The sequence below is a fragment of the Thalia democratica genome, chromosome 9 (genome assembly GCF_965202585.1).
Source record: "Thalia democratica chromosome 9, ktThaDemo2.hap1.1, whole genome shotgun sequence".
In the NCBI taxonomy this organism is placed as follows: Eukaryota; Metazoa; Chordata; class Thaliacea; order Salpida; family Salpidae; genus Thalia; species Thalia democratica.
Window position 1 is genome coordinate 1,964,418 of NC_139173.1, and position 20,067 is coordinate 1,984,484.

The following is a 20,067-nucleotide window of genomic DNA, read 5'->3' on the forward strand; positions in this document are numbered from 1 at the left end:
TAAAATTTTAGATACGTTATAAGTATGTGTACCTTTAGAAAGAAACTACTTTATTAAGCTATTCATAATTGATCAACATAAAGTTAATGTGATGATAATATGTCTTATATTTTTTAGAGTTTAAATATAAAAGTTTTCCTAAGTAAAACTTTACACTAGAGAAATAAATGAAGAAAACTAATACACAAGTATATGCTTTACAAAAACAAATATTCTTAAAAGTTTAATCCTAATTATGTACGGAAATTTCTTGACGATGATTTAATGTAAACAGCTTTATAACTTGCTAATAGTTTAATTATAATATTCTAAAACGCTGTACTAAAAAGTTGCAAAACCGATTTTATCGTTTCTATTCATTTTAAAACACAGTAAGCCTGCCTGATAATTACTAATAAAACGTAACCAGGTCGCAGAACGTCACATGTATTGTTGTTGATGGTCGTGCGATTTTATTTTAACCTTAAAAATTATTTTATATCAAGAATGCAAAACCCAGTGCAAAAGTTGGAAATAATAAAAACTAAACATATAGATACAAACATATCAACATTTAAATACGTATTTTATATATCAGAGTAACTAACTAAACGTAATTTTTATATTTCTTAGTTTTTTCTGTTTCTGGTATCTCTTCTTTATTATCAAATAAATTCTAAAAAACTTATAATATACTTTTCAAATTATGTTTTCATTGTTTTTCTTAATATGATACAATTTTAATAGCATATGTACTTTAAAGAAATTATAACCCTATATAATCGTATAACCAAAATTTTTTAAGACTATCAAAAATTTAAAACGTTAACTATTTTGTTATGATTTCTGTACAAATTTTTTATTTCCAAAAATGAGCTCGAACACTGAATTCTACAACCAATATAAATTACCCTCAACTCAAAAAAGTATAAAAATTTAAATCGAATAGGTGCTTTATGGTATATTGACTAGAAGAGTTTTCAAAAATAATCTTAAAAAGAACATGTACGGATTCTAAGATCTTGGAAGGCAAAAAAAGAGTTAACTCAAACAATATAGAAGAAAAGTTGTACAACAAACTTTTGTGAAAACAACCTTTTGAAACATTTAAACATAGAATACAGCTAAAAATCTAAATAACCAACATTAAGTACTCAAAGATTGAAAGTAATCAAGGTTCTACAATTATTACAATCTAAATGTTTTAAGAATAATCTGGACACAACTTGACAATTACTAGGCTAATATAAAATATAACATTTATTTTTGATGATACATTTTAATCTCCAAGTCTTCTTCTTCTTCTCATCAACCAAAAAGGATCTGTTTCAACTGTTGACCCAGCTGCTCCATCGAAACAGGAGGAACTTCCCTAGGAAAAAAAAGTATTTTTTTCATCTCATATTTTCTTACAATATATTTCAGTTTGATTGGATAAAAATATTTGAAGTTTATTTTTTAAAAAAATCAACTAGTTTGATTTTGTTTGAATACTTTATACTTATAAAACTAATAATACTTATAAAAAACTTATTTTCGGTTTCTTTAAAAATAAGAGTTTTAACATCATAAGGGCTAGATATTTTCACTCATAATAAAAAGTTTGTTGCCCAAATTTCATAAAAAACCAATAGGTTTTTTTAAAGAAACTTCAAATTTTCTTTAAACCCACAATGTTAAAAAGTAATTAGATTCTAATTAGCCATTACAGTAAAAGACATATAAATTAAACTAAGATCTATTAACTACCTAAATATTTATAAAAGAACCTGTTAATATTGCTCCACTCTGTTCTATTTTGATATACTCGAAAGTCCTGGTTAGATCCCACTTGCATCCCTTCATTTCGTACTATCTGTTTTAATGTACCTCCTAAAAGCTCTAATGACTTGTCAACTGTATTTGAGTAATTCGGATAAAATTCTCGATTGTGCTCAGTTTGTGTTTCAATTCTCCTTTGATTTGCTTGAAATTCTTGGTAAGACCCCATCTCTTGCTTCACTGTCTGTTTTACTTGACTGCCTAATAAATCCAAATACCTGTCAACTGAGCAACTTGGATGATCAACTCTTCTGCCTGTGTTGTTGTAACTCATACACTCAGTCGGAACTTCCATCTGCGTTTGACGGATGTGGTGCATAGGATTGTTTAATCCCGTTGCTTTTCCAGGATGCATCTCGTGATGAATTGGCATTTTTTGGTGGTAATTTGTGTTGTTCAATCCCATATTACTTTTTTGGGCACGGACTTGCAACATTTTCTGGCTTGGAACTAACATTCGTTGGTTTGGAGCTGTTTGCTGGTTTTGAAATACTTGCTGGTTTAAAACTATTTGCTGGCTTGGAGTCAATATTTGCTGATTTAAAGTCAATATTTGTTTGTTTGGAGGTATTTGCTGATTTGTAGTCAATATTTGCTGATTTGAAGTCAATATTTGCTTGTTTAGAGCTAATTGCTGGTTTGGAGCTGTTTGCTGGTTTTTGCAATACTTGCTTGTTTGACCTCATATTTGGCACAAATACTTGTTGTGTTGTTGAGTTAGCTTGCTGCATGTTCTGTCTCCCTATCATTTGCTGAGGATTAACTTTATACACTGAGTTGTCTATCAACTGATTTGAAAGTCTTGTATGTTGTTGCACTTGCTGATAAACATGGCTACTTAACTGTTGGTGAGTTTGGTGATATAGTTGTTCATTTTGATCATTTTTAACAATATTTGGTCTGCCGTTCATCATTTTTTCTGCGGAAAATCTCAACTTATCGGCATGTTTCTTTTGTTGCTCAAAAATATTTTCTTCATGTATTAATTTTTTTATACTTTTCTCCCTAATTTGTTCTTGCCTCTCCTTCATGAGCTCGTTGTTATAGTGCTGTAGAGAACTATCCTGGGAGACTCTGACTTTACTGTCGGTATCTTTCACAAAACATCTATCTTGATAGATGCTTATTTTGCTGATCATGTCTTCTTTAAAAGACTCAAGTTGAGGAACTCTTGTTTTACTATTCATTTTTTTATTTTCGGCAAGGATTTTTAGTCTATCCGAAATATCTTGATCATAATAGTCTCTGAAATGCTCAGAATCTTGTTTTGATTGCCTCATCTTTTCTTGTCTTTCCTTCCACAGCCTATCGCTAAATTCCTGCAAGAGATTTTCGTGAGATGCAGTCGTTTCAATGTTGTTATCATTTTTGAGAGCAAAAACTGGAGGGACTCTAACTTTATTGCGCATATCATTATTCTCGCCAAGAATTTCTAGTCTACCTGAAATATCGTGGTCGTAGAAGTTTTTAAACTGCTTGAAATCTAGCTTGAATTTCCTCACTTTCTCTTGTCTCTCCTCATACAGATGATTACTCAATCTATCGAGGTACGGATCGTTATAAACCATCCTTTCATTCATCATCTTCTCTGCTTCCAGTTGTTTCTCCTCAGAAATTATTTTCTCTTTCTGAAATTGTTCCTCTTCCAACCACAATTCCTCAAATCTTTTCTGTCTTTTCATATTTTCTGTAATTTTTGAGAGCTGTTTATCGAGAGATTTGAGTAAAGGATCAGAGCCCATATAAGTTTGGTTAAAATCTGGATAGCTACTGGAAACTCCTGAACTAATGGATCCGGTGTCATTAAAATCTTCAGGTCTGAGGGTCCTGGAAGAATTTGTGTCAATGTCACTAGCTGTTACTCCTGGACTAGTGTAAGTAGAAGAACCATAAAATCCTGACGACCCATGGTTATAGTCGGAAGACATATTTATTAACAGTCTGTACAGTATAGAATTTTTCGATAGTTGCATGTTGAAAAAACTGATGGGCAAAGCTTAAAAAAAAATATCGTCACTAATAGTAAAAATGTATGCTTTTAAGTATATTGTTGTTTTATTAATAAATTTATAAAGTAAAAAACTAAAAGCAGTTGTTTACGAAACACTTTTTCAACTAAGGTGTAACTAAAAAAAATTATTCTAAACTATTTTGTTTAACACAATTATGTAGTTTGATAAATACTTTACAATATAAAAAAGCTATCTAAATTATAATAAATAAAAAAACAGAGTCGCCAAAGAATTTTTATAAAAAAACAGGTTTTTTTGATTTTTATCAGGTTCTTGAATGTAATCCTTTTTTTGTCTACTTGTATCACAAAATTAAATTTAAGGTTAAAAACTGTCGTAAATAGTATAAAAAGACTAAAAAGATTATATTATGCTACTTTGAAGTTTTTTTAATAAAAAGTATTTAGTATGATAGATTTTTTATGTCTAGGTAAAACTTCATTATTTTACACCTAAAAATTGCTTAAAATTCCAGGTTTTTAGTAATTTTTTTTCAAAGTTCCAAACTTTTCCATGTTATTTTGGCCTAAATTGTCAAACTCCAGATTTTTTCCAGAATTCCAGGTATGTTGCCAACCCTGGAAAAAATGAACATAACTATTCCTTTTAGCTTAATAATTACTTAAGTTTCCTTTTTGCTTAAAGAATTCATTATTCATAATCTTTTAAGTAGTATATAAAACTACAAATAGTTAACAACAATAATTAGCCATTGTGTTCATATAATGTTTTAAAAAGCTTTGATTCAAGATCAATTACAAACAATTTTACTAAGTAGCTTCAATTTGTCTTTTATAAGTAACTCCAAAACAAAATTATTTAAGTTGCAGTCATCTAAAAAACATTTAATACACAAAAAAAATAATAAGTCTACCAAAGAAATAAGTGTAAAACAGAAATTAAAAATTCAAAGCATTTTTATTTGCAAAAAAATATTTTCTTGTAAAAATAAGATAAACATTTAATAAACAATAAATTAATGTTTTACAACTTTAGTCAAACAAATTATTTTTGTTGTACTGTTTTGGTTGCTTATAATTTGTTAGATATTAGTGTAACTTAAGTAATTTAGTTTTTTTTTAATTAAAGCTGAACTAAAGATAAAAACTAACAACTTTTTTTTTTGTTAAAACTTTTATTTTATTTCATTAAGTTCAAACCAGTATTTATCAGTCAAATATAATTTATATCTGTTAGCTAGAACAACTTTCTTGGTAATTAAATTTTATAAGCTTAAATTGTTGTACGTTATTAAAAGCTTTAAATAAACAGATTAATGTTACATTTTGTACTAGCTTTAAGTTTGTTTTTAGCTTTTTTAACTAGTGATTTTTTAATTTTTTAATATATACAATTTGAGCAAAAAATAATATTATGGACATAATTTTTTAGACAAACTGAAAAAAAAAACAAAATAAAAGTATTTGATACTGTGTGTCAAACCTTGATCTAATCAAAAAAATTTAATTAATGTTAATTGTTAAGTATATAAAACATCACTATTTCAGTAAATATAGCAAAAAGAAAGTTTTCATTTCTTAATTAACAAATTAATCAGACTCGTTCAGCTTCTAAATAAAATTTATTTTAGCTTACTATCAAATTTTAGTTATTGATTTAAAATATTTAAATACTTTACATTGCATTAGAAAAAATTAAACAAACGTTCACTTTAAACTAATTGAGAATTTCTTAAAGACTAAAATAGTTTTCACTTCTTTTAATATGTGTAAATTAGTTATTAGGAAAATATATATGAAGCAATTTAGTAGTAGTAAAAGTAATTTTAATAATTAAACAAGATTTTTTCAATATATCTTCTTCTTTCAACTGTTTAAGCTTATATTAATTAAGAACTGTCTATAAGCTAAACAGAAGTGTAACGTTTCACTTTCGCATTGTAACTAGATACTTTTGATAGCATTAAAATTATTTAAACAAAACAATGGTTTTTAGAAGTATTGGATCATTTAGGAAGTGAAGTAAAAAATTTTGAAAACAGTTTTAATGCAAAAACGGTCCAAACTATGATTTTTAAAAACTATCAAAACACATAAAACTACAGTCAAAATTTTATAGATTATTCTTAGTCTAAAGTTCTAGTTAAGGAAAACTTTTTTTTAATACTAGCTAAAAGTTTATACTACTTTTGATGTTTCAACTTTTTTTAACAACTTTTTAGATTTTTGATTTTACTCTGTTTTATAAGTGTTTTAAAAAAACATGGAAAAAATGTTATATATGACTATTAAGCTGTTTTATTTATTTTGAATTACATCAAGCTTTGACAAGTACTTACTTTTTTTACATCTTAACTTAAAAAATTTATTGTTTACTTAATAATCAATTTAATTAAAAATTACCAAAACTAAACTTGTAAATAGATAAAAAATATTTAAACAAATAAAAAATTGAACAGAGCAGACTTGTTTTAAAACTTACAAACTAACCATACTTTTATTAGTATAAACTATAATTATAATTTTTTAGACTTATTAGTCATATATAATTCAAAAACTTTAATAAGATAACGAGCTTATACTACTTTTAAACTATTTTTTCAATGCTAATTTAGTTTTATCTTCATATAAAACAAATAATTAAAAAATAAACTAAATAACATTTCACTAAAAACTATAAACACTACTAAAGCCAACCAAAATTAGGTTCAAATATTCAAAATATTCAACAAACTTTATTACTTAAATTTTGTAAACTATTCTAATTTAAATGTCATGAACAAGTATAATATACTATAAATTAGTCTTGTTCTAATCTTACCACTTTTAGTTTATGTATGAAATAAAACTGAAAACAAAGATGTTTAATAAAATTCTCACATCAAAAAAGTAAAACAAAAATTTTCAAGTATGGAAATTATTTATAGAAAAATAATAAGATTTTTATACTAATATAAAAACAATGCATAAAACATTCCAAAAAAATATACTTGCAAGACAATAAAGTAAACTAAAGTTTAGAATTTAATGTTTATAATATTTTTTCACAATATAATGACCAAACCACATGATTAAAATTGACATAGTAAATTTATATTTAAACAATTCTTGTAGTTTTAAGTAAAAGTTGTGATTATACTTTTTATTTTAGCTATTAAAAAATTAAATTATACTTGAATGATTTTTTACTGGATTGGTCATATGTTTGTAAATTTTATAGCTTACTAAATAATTATTTTAAGGTTATTAGACTTTGATATAGAAATACTATTTTGTAGAAATACTATTTGGATTCTGTCATTGTGTAGTAATTCTATTAATTTAAGTATATATTAGTGGAACAAATTGCATAAAAAGAAGTAGATAGAGTTTTTTTTTCATTATTTGAAAAATTTTAATTTGTTTAGGTTTGTATAAATCTTTAGAAAGTTAAATTATTTGTATCGTGAAGTAAATTAAATTTAAAAACATACAAAAATAACTGTTATACATTAGCTTTATACAATAACTCAAACAAAACAACAAATTGACTAAACTTGAATTTTTCACATAATGGAATAAGTTTATAATGTAAATGGTTTTTTATATTTCTTAAAGCTAAACTTTTATTAAATGCTTCATTTAAGTTAAATAACAATAAAACTTAAGGAAATCTTGATTATTAATAAAAGAAGTTTATAATGTAGAAATTTTTTAAAACTAAGAGATATTCATTAAACTTTTATTATTTTATTTTTTGTTGTAAATATTTCCCAATCATATCTAAAAATATAAAACTGTTTTAGGCTAACTCTAAAGCTAAACCATACTTGCCTGAGAAAACTAAAAGTTTAATAAAATATACTTAAGGAAAAATAATTAAACAAAGAATAAAAAAAAATACTTAACTATTTAATTTTTCATTACATATACAGATTTATTAGACTTACAAATTTGAATGAAAAGTATGTTTTAATACTTTTTACTTTAGTCACTATTGAAATAATTAATTTTAAAAGGTCCTATACTTTTAAACTACTATTATCACAACCATTTACAAATTCAACCTTATGGTAGCTTTTTAATCAAACACTTTTTGTTGCTTTTATATTTAGACGAAAAATCTTATCGTTTAAAGTTTACAATTAAAAAAAAATTTATACAAATGTGGTCTGAGTTAATGAATAGTAAGTACATAAAATCTGTAAGACTTTTTTGTGGCAATTTTTTTTTCCTACTACAAATTCATACTAGACAGCACACCATTTTAAAACTAACACTTGATTTTCTAACCATAGTTTGAAAATAAAGATAATTTTAAGAGTTATTGTTTCTCAACATAGCTCAAGTTGGTTATTTTAAATATAAGAGAGACGTATTTAGACTGTTTAATAAGCAAAACTCAACTTGAGTTTTTTTTTGGCACAGTTAAAACTAAAATAAATTACAGTTTCTTTCATTAAAAGAAATTAGTAATTACATTTTTCACTATGCCTAATGTTTTTTACCATTTATATATTTAGCTTTAATATGATTTGCTATAAAATTAGTAGAAAAAAACAATACTAGCCTAACAACACACAATCAAAGTAAATTGTTAAAAAGATTAAAGATAAAAATAACTTATCTTAAAAACGGGAACCTAAAAACATATTTGATTATTTTTTTTTATAATTAGCTCTTGTTAAATGATTATACTAATGTTTTTTAGACTTGATGAAAGTATAGTGCTCTTTCAAACAGGGTTGCCAAAAAACTTTGAGTTCTTGAAAAACCTTAAAATACCTAGAATTTGAGGAAGTTTGGAAAAATATTTAAAATCCTGAAATTTTGAGCATAAATCATTAAAACACCTAAAATTTTAAACAATTTTTACATATTAACTTATAAAATTTGGATTAGGTAAAAAAATCTAATATTCACGTATTATTTTTTGTAAACCTTTATAATTTTTTTGCTGTTATACATATTTAAAGTGGGAACGGGTCAAAATTGCACGAGGGTACAAAAATGCACAAAGATACTTTTGCACGAAGACAAACTTGCACTGAGGGTTAATTTTGCACAAATGTAAAAAAAAAAGAAAAATATATAAAGAAAATGAAAAAATAAATAAATAAATAAACAAAAGAAAAAGTTACCGACAAAGGGAAAGGGTTGGGGCCTGGGGGTAACGGTGATAGTAAAAAAAATTAAAAAAATTAATTCAATCCGTGCAAAATTGTCTGCTCGTGCAAAATTTACCCTTCGTGTAAAAGTGTCTTCGTGCAGTTTTATCTTCGCGCAATTTAATCTCCTCGTGCAAAAGTGTATTCGTGCAGTTTTGTGCCCTCGTGCAATTTCGTCCCCTCATGCAGTTTTGTACGCTCATGCAATTTTGACGACTACCCATTTAAAGTAGCTTTACAGTATGTTTTCAATATCTTTATTGAAGTAACTTGCCAATTAGGTACGAACTGCCAGTATAGTACGCACTTTTAGCAAAAAAACACTGTTTTTAAGTATTGTTTTATATCTAAAAACCTAAAAGTAGCAATATAAAAGTATAATATCTAAAAATATATAAAAATAAAATTAAGTGACCTGTGTTTTTCAAAAAATTCGATCTAGCCAGAATTATCCTGGTTAGCCTAAGTGACCAGAGATTGTGGTAACTATCACTTTACGTATAAACAAGTTAAGTAGAAATTAAAATTAAAAAGTTAATAAGAATGGTAAGCTAAGCACTCTTTCTTAAATCGACTACTGCCAATTTTCACTATAACAACTACAGACTAGTATGAGCACCACATCATTTCCACCTAAGAGTAATACACAAATTTGTTCGAAACTGTTGTATTTTTTTCCAAGACAATGAACTAAAAACGAAAAATTTCTAAATAATAAGTAAGCAGGAGTTAACGTTTATAATCCTAAACTAGCTTTTTTGATAAACACAATTTAATAAAACCATAATTAATGTTTTTATAAATGTTTACTTATTTAAAATTAGTAATTTTTTATATGTACTATGTGTCTCCGTTCATATTGCATTTAGTTTTTTTTTTTTAACTTTTTCATTGATTAATACCAATATTAAGCTCACCTAATTATGCATTTTTCTTTAAAATTTGAATACCTAATGTTTATGTTTTTACGCATCAATGAGTCCAGATTCACATTACTGCCAATGTCTAAATGTTATTTACTGTTTTGAATTTATTTGACAAGGTCGGCTAACGCTCACCGAAACCAGGTAATAAACCAAGGCAGTGCATAAACATTCGTTTTATTATATATGTACTATGTAAATTTTAAAGGTACAACGAAAAACCTGATGTATAAAAAACTTTTTGGGTTGAATATAAACATAAATTTACATACATACATAAATAAGTATTTCATACAAATACATAATGTCAAATAAGTACTTCATACTTCCAATATATGTACTTTAAATAAGCATTTTTTGTTTTTATGATTAAAGATTCAGTTTTTGGGAATTTTTCTTATATAATAACTAAATTTGCACTATATTAGTATCAGTTTTTAGCAAGTTTATTCTGAAAAAGAGCTAAACGAAATTAATTAATAAACCTTTTTTAAATTAGTGACTTATGTTTAAACTTTTTAGTTTAAACCAGTACTAAAACCAAATTGTTTAATTATTATTGATAATTAATATATAACTTTAGTAAAAAGCTAAAAATTGAGGGCTCGTCCGGGATTTGAACCCGGGACCTCCCGCACCCTAAGCGGAAATCATACCCCTAGACCAACGGGCCACTTGTTAACAGCGAAATAAAACGCTATATATATCTTAATATGTAGTGATTAATTCATTAAGCATTTATAAAACGTTGTTTCTTAGCGTTAGTTTATATAAAAGTCATAAAATATTCTTAAAACTTAATTAAAATCTTAAATAAAAAAAATACCCATATTTAGAATAATTCTGTCGAATATAATAATTTTTATTAGAAACATTGTTAAACTGCGTTTTTATGCATTTATTTTTATTTAAATACAATAAAATATTAAAGATAAATTAAAATTTGTTTGAATTAGTATTTATAACAAAGGTGTGCTTAGTTTGTTTTAAAATATGTTCTAGTAGGTAGCTAAAAACTATTAAAATTACTTTAGTACTCTAGTTTTGATATTAAGTATTGCTCTTTTAAAGTAAAGAAATTTTAGTGGTATTATAATGTTGTAGAAAATTGTGTTAACTTAAATTAAATATATACTTAATAAGCAAACTTTGATTAGACAATAAAGTCTCTAGATAAAAATTTCTAAATCTCAAACACAAACGGTGTTCACCTACGTTTGTCTTCATTATACTATTAACTGCCTTATGCCCTCATTTTAATTATCCTGTTTTTTAACTTAGTTTTGTTAGTTACCTTGTGTTTGTATTTTGTATATTTTTACAGATTTATGAATTTTCTATATTTATGTTTAGTTGTAAATGGTTAATTATAAAAAAATGTGTCTTAATACTTAGAAATTGTTTTCAAGACTTTTTGTTATTTATGCTTTTAACTTTTGAATATGTATACAAATTTTTACAACATTTTACGTTAACTCTTTCTTGAAGACCTAAATTAATCAGTGAAATTTCTGAGTTCTAGATAAAAAAAAGTAAACACTTGTGTTGTTAACATTTAACCACTATAGAATTTTGTTAAAATCTTGAAAATTTTCGTTTCAAAACTTTTATAAAAAGTTTGTAAAAAGTAAAAAAAATATTGAAGTAAACTTCGTAACTTTTGCTTATAGTTTTACTATAGTTCATTATTTTATAAAAAGTATATTATTCAATAATTTATTTAGTTATTAAAAACCTCAAACAGTTTTAAAAGTTTATTATTTTAACCATTATTTAATTTAAAATACAAGAAAATTAGACTTGAAAAATACATACTATTCAACACACAAAAACACTTGTGCATTAAACAGTTTTTTAAATAAAAATGAAAAAAACTTCGACTTTTTTAAAGTATAAAGTTTGATTAAAAGCTTAACGTTAAACTAAAGTTTAAGTTTTAATAAAATATAATTATTTAACATAATCTAATTAGAGCTTTATTTAAATGATTATAAACTAAAATGTTAATAAAAACATTAGTAATTCAGCTTTTTTGGTAGTTTGATACAGCCCTCAAAAATTTCATTAATTTCTTTAAAAAAAATTGCAATTAGAACTTAGTTTTAATTGAAATAATTTTTTTCTACAGTTCAAACCTCTACCAATAAAGTTTTTCAACTTACGACCATAAACTTAGTTATTTAAATAAAATTGTCAAATATAAACCAATGAGTCAAAAAATTTAAATAAATTAAACTAAATAAAATTAAATAAACAAGTAGCAAGTAATTGACAAATGATAAAAAATCAAAAGACAGTTATTTGACTAAACAAGCATTTTGTAATTTATGCTAATTTAAATAAAATGTAAAAGTTTTAAGTTAATGACAAAAATTTATAATCAAAAGTTGTCGTGGATATTTTAAGTTTTTTATTTAGATTTACTAAGCTAGTTTATTTGGACAAAATTTAAATTAATAAAAAAATATTTTTTAAACTAAAATTTCTTTACTAGTGTTATAAAACTCATAATAAAATCAAAAAAATGTTTACATCAAATTCTTAAAAGTTTGTACAAGTTTTATTTTTCTAATCTTTTTTAGAACTTCTTATAAGTACAAGATCTATCATAAAGTTTTTAAATATTAAAAACTGTAATATGTAGGAATCTGTAAGTTATAGTGTTTCGAACACAATATTAAGTAACACTAATTAACTTCTATGGTTAACTGACATTCAGTAGGTATTTAAATTAGATTTCTGTAAAGGTTAAAACTCAAATATTTGTTGAAACACGTGTTTTTTATAGATGTTATACGCACGTTATTTTAAAACGTAAAAAGTAGTAGGTTTTGAATATTAATTTGTATTTCATATGGTTAAATAGTTTTTTTAAACTTTAAGTTGACTTAACTTGTTTAATAAACAAGTGGCTTTTTAAACAACTTAAAGTATTTGTTTAAATTGTCTATAGTGTTCTTCAGATTTATTTAAAAAAGTTTGTAAATATACAATACTTATTTTAATTAAAAAAAAAAGTAAAAGTTTAAATTGTCAGAATATAGAAAAACAATGAAAATCAGTTGATAGATTTGTGAACAACATCAAAATATTCAAACAAATGTTTTAATTTGATGTTGTAAACATTTCTAAATTAACATTGTGACAAGTATAAGATGCTTCAAAGACTAACTTTATATTTTGATGAATTTTTAAAGAACATTATATAAGTTTAAAAAAAAATTGTGAATTAAATTAGTGTTTTGAATTGTTGAAAATGTAATTTAAACTTACGCATGCTTAACTTGACATTTAATTTACCTTAAAAGACATTTAACTATAATTTTAATTGATTTTTTAATGTTTTCAATATGAACTAATTAAGCTGAAAGGTTCTAGCATCTGAAATAAAATATAATTGTTATTTCAAAACTATTTTTATCTGTTGTAGATCAACTAGTTTAAAGCTTGATTTTATAACTTCAAAGCCAGAAAAATAGTTATCAATTATAGAGAAATTTTAATTAATAAATTAACAGTTTTTGACGCAAAAAACGTTTTATTATCGTAATAATATTATTATCGAAGGTAAACAAAACACGTTTTATTTTATAAGTTTATATAAGCTTTGTTCACAGTTTTTTTTTTGTTTATATAAAAACTTCACTAACCTGGTACTTTAATTTTAGTACAGAATTAATGTAAGATAGAATTTATTGTATGTCAGGCTGTAGAAAGTATTTTAAAGCACTATTAGAAGTGTACAGTATGTAATAGTATGCCGCTTGTAGTATACTTTTTTGATGTACAAAAAATATGTGAATACTGGCATTTTAGTTTAGAAATTCAACAACATTTTTTTAACATTTTGTTCAGTTTTTTATATAAACTTCAGTAAATACTTAAGTATCGTAGTTTTTATTTCCATTAAAGCTTGATTGAAAAACTGTAAAATAGTTTAGACTGTTTTTTATAAAAAGTCACTAAAAATTTCAAAATGTTAAATCTAACAAAGCGGACTTAATTTACTTTTTTAAAAAATACTAATTATTTCTAAAAAATGGTTATCAATTCTAAATAGTTAAAACAGTTATAAGATTAATATTTTTCAAAAGTAGGCAGTCTATAATTTTGTAACGTAAGTATTTTTTTTATTTGTTTAGTAATAATTTAATTTTAAAGCAGTCAGACTCAATTGTGATTTAGGCTTAAAAAATATATAGTAATTTAGAACTTTTTGTCTAAACTAGTTTTTACTTTTCAAATATGTTACGTTAAAATTTTAATAAAAAATTCTTTAAACTATTATAAATACTCTAGTAAAAACAAAAAAATACAAGGTAAGCGGTTCGCATAAAATAGCAAAAACTAAAAAACACAGTTTAGTTAAACGTGAAAATAAATACAGTCAATAATTAGGTGTTATTTAGTTAGTACAAACAAACATTAATTAAAAATATCTATTTATCTTAATATACAAAATTATAAAAGTCTACAAATAAATTTATTATATGGTGAAAAAAAAATACGTTTAAAAAAGGTTTACACTAGAAATGTTTTAAATTTTCACGCTTGTTAATTTTACATGTTATACAGTAGTGCCAAAATGTACAAATAATAACTTAATATAAAAGGTTTTGAAAATAGATTTCAAGATAACGCTAAATTTTTTTAGAAAGATCCAGCATTTCTAAAATACATTTTTAAAAATTTGATGTTAATATTTTATTTTAGTTAAACAAACATTTTAAAGAAAAATACAAAAATTTAAAAGTTACTTCTTATATAGTTTTTTACACTATATTAATTTGTATAAAACACAATAAATGGACGTTACAAAAATATATAAAACATGATTAACTTAAATTTATTTTAGACAAGTATAAGTATACAATACACAATACAGTCTATTAAATGCTTCAGAAAACTTTTAAACTAAAAAGTTGTCGTTCAAAAACTATTTTAAGTAAACTAATGTTCTACTTATTATTCAAAAACGCGGTAAAAAACACAATACAATAATTGAAATGTTTTCCATAGATTTCACGGTTAATAAGTTTGTAAGCTATACAAAAGTTCAATGCACCACAGCTTAAAATGTCAAACTTTCGAGGCTATAGTATTTGCGTTAAAAACGTATGTTTTAAATAGAAGAATTTTTGAAAATTGTTAGTGCGTGAAAAATTAACTTTTAAACTATTTACAGACAAGTTGAAACTAATTTTAGAGCACATGATTTAATCACAGTTGTAGATAATAGAAAGAAGGTCTTTAATATTTTAAGGATAAATAAGTCTGGTCTATACTGAAAATATACAGTCTGTAAAACTAAAAATAGTTTGTAAGAAACTTCAAACAATATTTTCATAGATTTGTATGCGTTTACAATAACTTAAAAAACAAGTTGAATTTTGTAATCGAAACTTTGGTTTTTATGTAATATTTTAGCGCTTAAATATCTTACTTATCAATAGTGTTGTAAGATATTTTGGTAATTTCTTGAAACTATTTTCATACAATCGCTGTGTAGCAGTAAAGAGAACCTATTTTCTCAATATAAAATGCGTAAAAGTTGTTGTAAAGTTTCACTGTTTAGCAGAAACGTTACCAGTAGCGTAATAGTAGAAGTTTGAGTAGTTTCGATTACTTTGAATTTACTTTGTTTCTTCTAGTTTCAAGTTTATGTTAACCTTTTAGATTACATTACATATCTAATGTTTATTAGATACTTAAAACTAAAGGATATTTATAAAATTTTAGAAACAGTCAATATTTGCTTGATTGTACATAACAACTTTAACTGGTTTGAAATTTTCTCAATTTAATTTTTTATTCTAAGTATGGTATCAATGACTTAGTAATTTTTGATCGTTAAAGATGTAAAATTTCAAAGCTGAAAAAAAACACGTGTATTGCAAAACGTGTAGCTTTTAACTGTGATAAGTTTACTTAAAACAAGTCCTAAAACTTGTAATCAACTTTAAAATATTATTAATTTTACTGTAAAAATGTTCATAAGTTTTGTTAATATTTAAACACAAATATTTTATAATTTTAAAAGTTTACATGCTTTGTTTCTAAAGTATAGTTTTATAATTACAAACAATTTTTATTTTTAAATATCAAATTCAATGACATCTTGAAAATTTTTGACATATTCAATTTTTATTACTTTTTTTAAGACTTTTTTTTGTCTCATTTTAAGTCCATAATTAATACTTACATTTTTAAAGTGCATATAAACTATTTACTTGCAATATTATGAAGTAGATCTTTTGAGTTGTTGTTTTTAGCACGATATAAAAATTTTGCGTTAGAAAAGTATAATTTGTATGCGTTAAAACTATAAAGAAATTTCTAAAACTTTTAGTTTGTTTGTTAGAAGCTAATGTATGTATTTAGTTTGAGTTCTGTTGTAGTTTGTTTTAATAGTTTTGTTGTTTTAACATTGTTTTATTAAACATGCAATAAAAATTATTAAAACTTTAGCCACAAAAAAGATTGTAGTCGCTGAATAAGTTTTATTCTTAGAACTTTAAAGTCTTCGGTTAGTTAATTGTATTAAAAGTATTAATTTTTATGCAAAAAGAAAGAACTTAGATAAGCAAAGCTATTGATAAATAAAAAGTAATTTATAGCTAGAAAAAACTTTATGTATTTAAGAATATATATAAGTTATGTCAAAAAATATTGAAAATCTGTCATTACCTTGCTCCAAGCAACCTTTTAAAATATTAAGATTTTCTGCATTAAGTTGAAATCGTAGTTTTCACTTAGTGGTATGCTTTTAAACAATGCTTTCATTTATTCTAAATCTATTCTGAGCAATCACTTATAATGCATTGCACATAAACATGCTCTAGGTTAAATACATTAAAATTTAATATTAATGTATTAAGATTTAGCTTTAGCTTTGGTAAATTCTGAAGTTTTATTTCGAGTTTTTAATGTAATATTTTAGTTAAAACAGTTTTGTAACATATAAATATTTAATAACAGAATTATTTTTTTTTAAATAAAGAAAATATATAGATATTTTTTTGAATGTAAAATACTCTATAAAAGGAAATGTTTTATTTTGTTTAAAAAAAAATCATTATTTCAGTTGTAAAAAGTAGTGCTTGTTAGCATCGTATTAATGATATTTTTAATAAATGTAGTTTTTTTGTATTTAAATTAATCATTTTATTTATTACTCAAACATATAACACATAAAAAAAATTTAAAAAGTTATAACAATTACTACTAGCCATAAAACCTTGCAATAAAAAATTTGAAAAGTATTTGTAAACTTTATGTTTTGTTATCTGTTTCAGTTTAAGCTTCAAGAATTAGTTAAAATATTGAAAAACATTTAGACCACTAAAAATTCAAACAAGTAAACAAATGTTTTGTTTTTGAACAACTTTGTTTTGATAGAAAAGTATAACTGAATATTTTATTTGTGTGTAGTAAAATAAAACTTTTATTAATAAAATATTTATATAAAAACAGTCTTGTATAAGCAAATCTCTAGAGTTGAACTTTTGTTATAAAGTATCAAAGTTGTCAAAGATTTTTCTTTTTGTTGAAATAAGTAAATTATATTTATAAAAAATCTTATACTGCAAGAGTTTCTAATTAAACATATTTCACAATGTTAATAATGACTTAGGATTTTAAAACATAGTTAAATACAAATTTCTTTTTAACTTTTGGTATTGTATTTACCTTAGAAGATAAAAATATATAAATAAATCTTCAAAAAGTCATTTACGTTTGATGAAGTACAAAATTAACTTACTACGTCACAATAACCGTATGTTGATGTAAGTTTGTTTTCTTCAAAACAATCAAAAACCGTCGTATAAACAAATATCAGTCTGTTTTTAACTTTTAATAAAAAATACGTTGAACTTTACGTAAGCATATAACAAAAGATTAATTGAAAAAGCAGATTTTATGTTCTTGTAATTGATTTCGAATAAATAATGAAACCATCATTAAAAGCGTTATTGTTTTAAGTTTTGATTAATGCATAATACAGAAACTTTTAATATTTAAATTAAGGTCTTTTATATATGTGTTAATATTTTTACAGGTTGTTTTCAGTACATTAAGTTTAATTCTACATTATTTACAGCGTATTAATAAAGTTTTAACATTTCTAAAAGACTGTTGATTTGATCAGACACGCTAGTGTATTCTTTGAAAAAAAAGTTCATTAAATTAAATGCTGTAAGAAAATATTTTGTAACAACTCTTTCTTTGTGTTTTAGTTGTTCTAACTTTGAGAAGATTTTTAAGTTTCAAAGGTAATTTGTTTTTATCTAATTAATTAAAATGCATAATTTTTTATTTAATAAAATAATATTACTAAAATAGATGTCGTTTATTTAAAACAAGTCTTTATTCTTTATATTTTTTAATGCGTTTTTAAGATTTACTTAAAGATTAAAAATAAACAATCATAACTTTTGTTTGTTTAGATGCTTTAACAAATATAATTACAATTAAAGTTGATAAATATTTTAAAAACATATTATAATGTAAAAACATTGTAAGTATATCTGAAATTTTTGACTTCCTAAAAGTCTAAACAGAAATGCATAGGCAATACTTAAAAAGTTAAATAATCTATACTTAGATTAACTTAGCTTCCCAATAGAAAGTAACCACATACTTAACATTGTAAAATAATTGTTTCATTAATTGCAGATAGACTTGCTACAAATAATTAAGCTTAGCGAAAACACCTGATGCACTTTGTACACAGTTTTTGTTTAATACGTAGATTATGTAAATGTGTATAAATTATCTGACCTTTGTTTACACTTTCTGCTACTATTTACAGGTTTGATGTATTTCTCAAGTTTAATTTGTTTAACCTGGTAAATCAATTGAACTCTGCCACGGCTTTCAACAGCTTTCAACTTCAAGTGCAAAGTTCACTCAAGTTTCAATCGAAGTAGATTGCGGCGAGACGGCTTAAAATTAATTCTATAGCGCATCTGCTGATAAATAACAAAGTATAAGTGTTTAGTTTTGAAAAGGTGAAGCTAAAACAAATTACTGACTTAAATATTTAGGTCAATGTTTAAGTTTTACAAAAGTTTGGAATGAAAATCATCTATAAGCTACTGTACTGTTTGAGTATTTTTAGACATCTTTGAGTAGCAAGATATATTTACAGAAGGGTTGAAGTTTAAATAAAACTAATACTAGGTGAACACTACAGTAAAGTATTTTTAAACAGTTTCACACTTACATAAAAACAACTAAACTTTTTGCTGTCTGCGGTTATTGAAAACAGCATAAAAAGTTCAGACAAAAGTGTTATGAGGACTATATGCTATACGGAAGTTATATGAAGTTTTGGAATGCTCTCAGTATGACTTCTGTGTAGTAGTATATAAGAAACAGTTTCAAAATTTAGTTTTGTTTTGTTTAAGTTGACAAAAAACTTTTATTTAGTATGTTGTCTGATGTGAAATAAGTGAAGTTTTTATTATAAATAATTACATGAGTTGTTTCCTCCTATTGAAATTTAAAAGTTTTTTAAACTAATAGGTAGTGTTTAGTCAAAATAAAAAAATGAATGTATGTTTTAAACCTTTTAAAAAGTATATCTTTTGTACAATTTCTTAGCTAAAGAATAATTTTTATATTATGTTTTCAGTTATACGAGATTAAATTATAAGGTTATTGCTGGATTAATAAAATTGGATTCAAGTATTATATTATTTATTTAATAAGTTTAACAGCTTGTAAAATACTTGAAAACTAGCTAAAAAAAATTTCTATTTAACATTTCTGCGAAAAAAATTATACATCTAGAACTTCATTGTTGATAAATTACATAATATTCAGTTAAACGTAAGTTTTAGTAAACAAGAAATTAACTAATTTTTACAGATCATAAAAAGATTAAAAATTTAGTGTTCAACTTGATAAATACTGTACCAGATATTATCCTAAATTTAGTTTTATTTTAATTTTAACTTACAGAATATACATAGTTATATTAATATAATAAACTATTTTTTACAGCTTACGAAAAACCCAACAGTTTAACGTTTGATAACTATGTAAAACACTCTACCAGATTATATGTTAAATTTAGCTATATTTAATTTTTGTAAATTTATAGAGTACACATAAATAAAAACATATTTTACAGTAATTTTCCTTTATTCTTCCTTTATAATTTGTTTTTATTTATATTTCAGTGAAGTTACTTCACTAGGATCTTTTGTTAGCAAACAAT

At 23.9% G+C, this 20,067-nt stretch overlaps 1 non-coding gene across 1 annotated transcript; it reads right to left on the reverse strand.

Annotated features, from left to right (window-relative positions):
• Positions 1-10,443: 10,443 nt before the first annotated feature.
• Positions 10,444-10,515, reverse strand: Trnap-agg (transfer RNA proline (anticodon AGG)). Its single transcript has one exon. It is a non-coding gene; the product is annotated as a tRNA-Pro (tRNA).
• Positions 10,516-20,067: the final 9,552 nt, after the last annotated feature.